Below are 7,944 nucleotides of genomic sequence, written 5' to 3' on the forward strand. Positions count from 1 at the left end.
TGAGGGAAGGGGAGTGGGAAACGAGGAGTGGGGGAGTTAGGGTTACGGGGAGGGAGTGATAAGGAGGCCCGACTGGGCCTGGTGGGCCGGCCGGTGCGGCTGCCAGCTGGGCCGTTTGGTCCAGCGTGGGGGGGGGGGGTCTTTTTCCTTTTTTTGTATTTATTTGTTTTCTGTTTATTAGTTTTCTATTTTATTTTCTATATATTTTTGTATAAAATATACAAGTAGTACCTAAATTAGTGTTACAAAATACCCCAATGCCACAAAAAGTTTGGTGACAAAATAAAATAGTTTAGTAATTTATTAATTGTAAAAGGCATTTAATTAATTGCTTTTGCTACTGTTTAAATCCTTATAGTTCATTTAAGCATTTTATAAAAGCTTGGTTTCTCCACCATAATTGCTTACGATTTATTTGAAACAACCCGAACATTTTAGTTTTAATTTTTGAAAACTTTTGTTGTTTGCTTTTCTTTTGATTTTGAATTTGAATCAGTTTCGAACTAACGCGAGATTAGCAACAGTTATCGAGGTGACGTGGCATTATTAGTAGAGGTTACTGTAGCTTGATTATTCGGGCGTCACAATTCTCCTCCACTACAAGAAATCTCGTCCCGAGATTTAAGAGGGGAACTAGGGGGTAAGATCTGGTTACGGAATTCTAACGAATCTTCTCATTCTTGGTTGCTCTTCTCGAAGTGGTCGATCCTTTTCGTTGATGTATTCATTTCTCTGCTTTAGGCCATCATGATGAAGTCGGCATCCTTTATTCGGGAATTCCATCGTACTTCCAAAAGAATAAAGGGTGGGTATTCCGGGGGAACGAACCTCTGCAAGGTTAACTATCTGGTCAATAACATCGGCGAAGGTGGTGGGAAGTAACTCTCGAATTGAAACTTAAGAAAGTATCAAGAGCAAAGTAAGGAGGTATCATGGGAAGTTTCGAGCGGGCAGGCAATCGTTTGATGCCTGTTACAAGGCGTGAAAGGGGTTCAGAGCAACGGGAATAAGCAGTGTGTCTGATACCAGAATAGATCACTAGGAAGGTGGCTCGTGATCTTTCATATGAAGCCAAGCGTGAGGATTAGCTTTAGGAACAGGGGTGTACAGGAGAGTCAGGTTTCGATCATGTGGAACTTGTGGGTTATGGGCCCACCATGTGGGTTAAAGTAGGAAGGGCGGTGACATCTTGCACAATCATGATAGCAAGGCATGTCAGAGGGTAGCCGGTCAGTTATGTTGACTGCATCGTTGGTACCAAGGGCGAGGGACGAAGAGAACCATTTTCCTGCTCGTTGAACGAGGCAGACCAATAGGCAAAGTTCTCATCCATCGGTGGTTACCGGAATGCTATCGACAAATGCAACAGGGTCTTACTGACCCGGTTGTACACCAAGGTGTTTACAAAAGCAGAAGAACATTACTGTTTAGATCATATGGATCACAAGGAAGGTTAAACAAATCAATGGAAAGGAAAATGTGTTTAAACACATATTTCAGGGGTATATCCTTCCCAAGGACAAGTAGAGCATGATATCCATGACATGATATAATGTAGAAGACCCTTTAGGTAAGGGGAGAGAAATTTTTATGAAATTACCCATGCAACGGTGTTTGGATAATTGAGCAAGAAACATTTAGCATTAGGCTTCAAATGTTCTTGTTGAAAATCGGAGTACCATAGACATGCTTCGAGATAGCATTGACATGGTCATTAGGCGAAGCTCAAACTTTGGAAACACAAAGGATTCATCGGAAACAACTTATAGGAAAGTCTTACAATTTCCTCATGGAAGAATGGATAGCCTTGCCGAAAAGGACTCTATAACAATAGGGCCTCAGGCCAGGTGTGCTAGGCATGACATCACCTTACTGGGTCATATAAAGGCCAATGTTATATCTCATGGAAATATGTTCCAACCGTCATATCTGGCTGAGATTCAGATCTGATTGGTGTCAGGATAACTCAGACTCAGGATGCTTGAGAAGAAAGGTGCAACACAAATTGTTGAATGACATTGTAAGATTCTCGGGAATTGTACTATGGAAGCGAGTTCCGAAACAAGAGTTCATCAGTAAACCAACGAGAGGATGAGGTGGCTGATGAACTCAGCGACCATTCATTGAGATTTCCAAAAAGATGGATTGCCACAATTATGAGAACAAGGACATAACATTTGTCAGATCAAGTGATATAATGAGGTATGCTCGAGGAAAACATACACAATTAAATATTGGTTGAAAGGTACACCCGTAATATGGGTTGGGTTGCACGACCAATGTTAGAATGGTGATTCAATAATCAACAGTCTAAGAATGAAATGTCGACCATTAACTTCAAAGCAATAAGGTTGCTAGAAGTTTTTTAAAATTACTAGTCCATTTGTCGGTATTACTGTTAGGAACAACAGGGGACCAAGAAAAGAATGGTGATGGTGATAAGTATCACTTAAATCAAGAATTTTCAAGAACTGGTGAAATTCCCATGACATCCTTGACATAAAAGATGGCAATATTCCAAGGTAGAACATGACACAAGCTGGGTAGAAAGGAACTCAAGGTAATACACAAAACATGAGCAAGTTTGTGTTGGAGGGAGGGCATTAACGTTGCCGATGATAATACAAACCATCGAGGGGCAAGGATGGTATTCCCCATCAAGAATTCAATAGATATTTCGGAAGAGCTCAGAATGTTGATGATCACGACACCTTTGTCGAAAGATTCCATGAGGCTGCCATTGAATAACGACGACATCAAGCAAAAGGAATGGTGAAGCAAAAGACCACTGGAACCACGGATACGACACAACCTCGGAATCAAGTATTGTTGTTCAAGATAATAATATATGACAAGGAAGATCGACGTAAGCTTAGCTCAGCGTCAAAAAGTGTGTTCCGGGAAGAAGGACCAGGTAGCATAGTTAAGATTTAGCACGATAATGATATAGCCGATCAGGCTAGGAATAACATGATCGGGTACAAACTCGTAAGTAAAGAATATCAGTAGGAGTTGTTGAGCCGTAATGCGGACTCGGTTCAGTTATCGTTGTCTTCGAGTGTTTAATAACTCGGAGCCCGTGAAAAATTGGAATCGGTGAGAATGTAGCCCTTGATGAAGAACTCATAAGAAGTTATGCAGTTCCATGATAATCTCGAGATACCAGGGGGTAACACTCGACGCCAGATCAAAGTAGAGTTTGGACTAGGGTATTGCTTTGCAGAAGACAAGTGATCAAACTTGCACGAGAAATGGAATCAAGGAGAAACATGGTCGGAACCACGTCCACAGATACAAGATGATCTTATAACAAGGGGATAATCATTTTAAGAGAATCTTCCATGATCAGGTATACATCATGTCCATGGGCATGAACACAGGGTTCAAGGTCGACTCCCACTTGTTCAACGCATAACCTTTCATACACCTCTCGTATTTCCAAAATGACATTAGTTGTTAAAAGTTTTTACCTGGTGCAATACCAGATAAGTATGACCCGTGAAATCTTTCGGGTTCACACAGATTAAGGAAGGCATAGGTTCAACCCATCGGGGCATCTTAGGAGTATATACCACACATTTCGAGAATAAATAACGCAAACTCGATAGTAGAGTATGCTTGAGAAAGCAAAGGATACAATTTACCAAAGGCATCATGTATCCGAGGAAAGGCTCACAAGCTTATTGAATATGAAGGACGTTGTCGGATAAAATCCGACAAAAGGTTCTGGTGGTCCACAAGGGATCTGATGTGAGCATCGGTACTCAACTAGAGGAAGAAAGAATGCAAGGAGGTCAGATTATAGAAACAACTGTCTAACTCAAAGCTCAATTGCAAAGGAATTATGATTTCCAAATCCAGGGATCAGAAGCAACGTTCTGATCAAGGATGGATAAGTTGAGTAGGCTTAGGGGTACAATCGATGGCAATTTGATTGGTCGAGATCCAGCTCATGTTCGAAAGTAGCCAAAAATATAATTTATAAGGATCAATTGATGATTGCATGCATTCGCACACATATAGAATCAACGGACACAAAATGATAGTGACAAAGTATGCCAATAAGATTTCTAGACTTATGGGATTAACCATAATGAAAGCAAGCAAGAATTTCAAGAGCAAATGGCTGCCGAAGATTTTCGGAAGATCAAATGGTATTTTCAAGACTATTGTGAAACACATGAATGGCTAGGGATGAGGGGATACTCAGCAAGTGCGAGGAATTATCCATTTGGGTATTCAGGTGACAAAGAACAGCAAGGCAGCAAGCTCAAAGGATTATCGGAACAACGATGAGTGTTTCGGGGTATTTTGTAATAACAAGACCAACTGGGGATGAATGTAAGAATAACAACTGCAAGTAGTTATCCATAAGGGTTGACGGTGGAAGGGAATTGCAAACGCGATGAACACAAGTTCTCGGGTTAATAGCGTAGAGTATCTTCAGGGTCTTCACGTGCAACAGATAATCATCAGTAATAAGAGGCTCTCCGGGTGAAAGTGATAACGAGATCCTAATGTTAGATTTAGTAAAATTCATTTAACCCGAATAGAAGAGAGTTCAGAGTCCCAGAGTAAACGTTGAGGAATAAAAGATCCTACTACCACCCAATGGCGACGTGGGCCCGTAAGCCGCACAGCCATGTTAGTAAAAGTTTTGCAATGACTAGACTCAACTTCGGCCAAGGAGTGTGGAAGGGGGATTCCTGTAGGCAGTCGGCTCTGATACCAACTTGTGACGCCCCCAATTTGACCGTACACTAATCATACACGCAAACGTGTACGATCAAGATCAGGGACTCACGGGAAGATATCACAATACAACTCTAAAAGTAAAATAAGTCATACAAGCATCATAATACAAGCCAAGGGCCTCGAGGGCTCGAATACAAGTGCTCGATCATAGACGAGTCAGCGGAAGCAACAATATCTGAGTACAGACATAAGTTAAACAAGTTGCCTTAAGAAGGCTAGCACAAACTGGGATACAGATCGAAAGAGGCGCAGGCCTCCTGCCTGGGATCCTCCTAAACTACTCCTGGTCGTCGTCAGCGGGCTGCACGTAGTAGTAGGCACCTCCAACGTAGTAGGAGTCGTCGTCGATAGTGGCGTCTGGCTCCTGGACTCCAGCATCTGGTTGCGACAACCAGAAAGAAAGGAAAGGGGGAAAAGGGGGGAGAAAGCAACCGTGAGTACTCATCCAAAGTACTCGCAAGAAAGGATCTACACTACATATGCATGGGTATATGTGTAAAGGGCCATATCAGTGGACTGAACTGCAGAATGCCAGAATAAGAGGGGGATAGCTAATCATGTCGAAGACTACGCTTCTGGCAGCCTCCGTCTTGCAGCATGTAGAAGAGAGTAGATTGAAGTCCTCCAAGTAGCATCGCATAGCATAATCCTACCCGGCGATCCTCCCCTCATCGCCCTATGGAAAAGTGATCACCGGGTTATCTGTGGAACTTGTCTGGGTGTGTTTTATTAAGTATCCGGTTCTAGTTGTCATAAGGTCAAGGTACAACTCCGGGTCGTCCTTTTACCGAGGGACACGGCTATTCGAATAGATAAACTTCCCTGCAGGGGTGCACCACATAACCCAACACGTCGATCCCATTTGGCCGGACACACTTTCCTGGGTCATGCCCGGCCTCGAAAGATCAACACGTCGCAGCCCCACCTAGGCACAACAGAGAGGTCAACACGTCGGTCTAAATCCTATGCGCGTAGGGGTCTGGGCCCATCGCCCGTTGCACACCTGCATGTTGCGAGGGCGACCAGAAGCAGACCTAGCAACCTCCATTACAAAGGAAGTCACGTTACGCGGTCCAATCCGGCACGCACCGCTCCGTCGCTGACGTCAAGAAGGCTTCGGCTGATACCACGACGTCTAGTGCCCATATCTTTCCCACGTAGTTGGTTAGTGCGTATAGGCCAATGGCCAGACTCAGATCAAATACCAAGATCTCGTTAAGCGTGTTATTCTGAAGTAACCGCGGACACCGACCAGGGCCAGGCCCACCTCGCTCCTAGGTGGTCTCAACCTGCCCTACCGCTCCGCCTCAAAGTAACAATCGGGGGCCGTCAGGAACCCAGGCCCACCTCTACCGGGATGGAGCCACCTGTCCTTCCAGCCCCCACATCGGAATCACTTGCGGGTACTCAACGAGCTGACCCGACTTTAGTCCTCATCTGTATAGTATGTATATATGTATAGTATATACCCGTGATCACCTCCCAAGTGATCACGGCCCGATAGTATAGCAAGGCAGACTGACAAGAATGTAGGGCCAATGATGATAAACTAGCATCCTATACTAAGCATTTAGGATTGCAGGTAAGGTATCAATGACTGTAGCAACAATGACAGGCTATGCAACAGAATAGGAGTAACCGAACAGTAACATGCTATACTACTCTAATGCAAGCAGTATAGAGAAGAATAGGTGATATCTGGTGATCAAGGGGGGGGGGGGCTTGCCTGGTTGCTTTGGCAAGGAGGGGTCGTCGGTGACATTCGTACTCAATCGCATCAACACCGGTCTCGGGGTCTACCGGAGAAGAAGAGGGGGAAGAAACAGTAAATATGGAGCAAACAAAGCATCACAAAATATAACAAGGCAATACGCGGTGCTAGGTATGCCCTAACGCGGTAGGAGGTGATACCGGCGAAGGGGGGGAACATCCGGGAAAGTATCCCCGGTGTTTTGCGTTTCCAGATAGATGAACCGGAGGGGGAAAGTTGCGTGTTCGATATGTTAGGGGTGTGTGGCGAACGAACGGGCTGCGTATCCGGATTCGTCTCGTCGCTCTGAGCAACTTTCATGTACAAAGTTTTTACATCCGAGCTACGGTTTATTTTATATTGATTTTAAAGGATTTAAATCATTTTTAGCATTTATCTAATTATTTTAATTCGAAAACTTGGATTTATGACATCAGCATGATGTCATGCTGACGTCAGCAGTCAACACGTGTTGACTGGGTCAATCTGATGGTGGGTCTCGCATGTCATACACTGTTTAATTAGTAGGTTAATTAAACAGAGTTAATTAGTTTACCTAATGATTAGGTTAATCTAAACAGAATTAATTAAGTTAATTAAATAAATAATTAATTATTATTTTAATACTTATTTTTCTTAAATCTTTTTTTATAAAATGTTCTGGGGCGTGGGCCCCCTAGTCAGTGGCTCTGGGGGAGCCTTAGCGGGTGAGCGGGCAGCGAGCGACGGGCGCCTAAGCGTGGGCGAACCCGCCTGGCGTCGGGGGAGCCCGCCCAGTAGGTTGAGGCCGTGGCGACGGGCGCCGCTGTGGGTGCCGGACCCAGGCGGCGCGGGATGACACCGCGGGCAGAGGCCGAGCGGCGGAGGGCGCAATGGGGCGCGGAGACGAAGCAGGGGAGGCACGAACGGCGCAGGGACAAGGGATGCGCGGCGAGCCACGGGCAGGCGCTGGAGCGCGACGGAGATAGGGGAGGGCGAGGCGCGGGCCGCGACTCCGAGCGACACGACGAGCAGAGGGCCGCGACGGGCGCGACGCGTGCGTGCGGGTGGTAGAGGAGGCCGGGGCGTCGCGAACGGCGCCGGCGACAGAGGGAAAGGGGGAGAGGAGGCGGAGCTCACAGGGGCGGTAGGGGTTAGGCAGCGGGGGTCGAGGAGGATGACGGAGACGACGCATCGTGGAGGAGGCAGACCGGTGAGGAGGTCCGGCGAGGTCCTCGGGTGGTTGCGCGGGCTCCGGGCGGCGTCCGTGGAGCTCCGGGCGACGGTGAATCGAGGACGAGGTGGCGGCGTACGGCGGGTCGGGCGTGGCGTCGGAGCTCCCAGATCGGGAGAGGGGGGCGAGGAGGACGGCGGTGGGGCAGCGTCGGCGCTGTTCGACGGGGCTGTAGCCACTGGCCCGATCCAGATCCAGACAGGATCGGGTGAGGGAGGGGGAGTGG

The sequence above is a fragment of the Triticum dicoccoides genome, chromosome 4B, assembly GCF_002162155.2.
Source record: "Triticum dicoccoides isolate Atlit2015 ecotype Zavitan chromosome 4B, WEW_v2.0, whole genome shotgun sequence".
Classification (NCBI taxonomy): Eukaryota; Viridiplantae; Streptophyta; class Magnoliopsida; order Poales; family Poaceae; genus Triticum; species Triticum dicoccoides.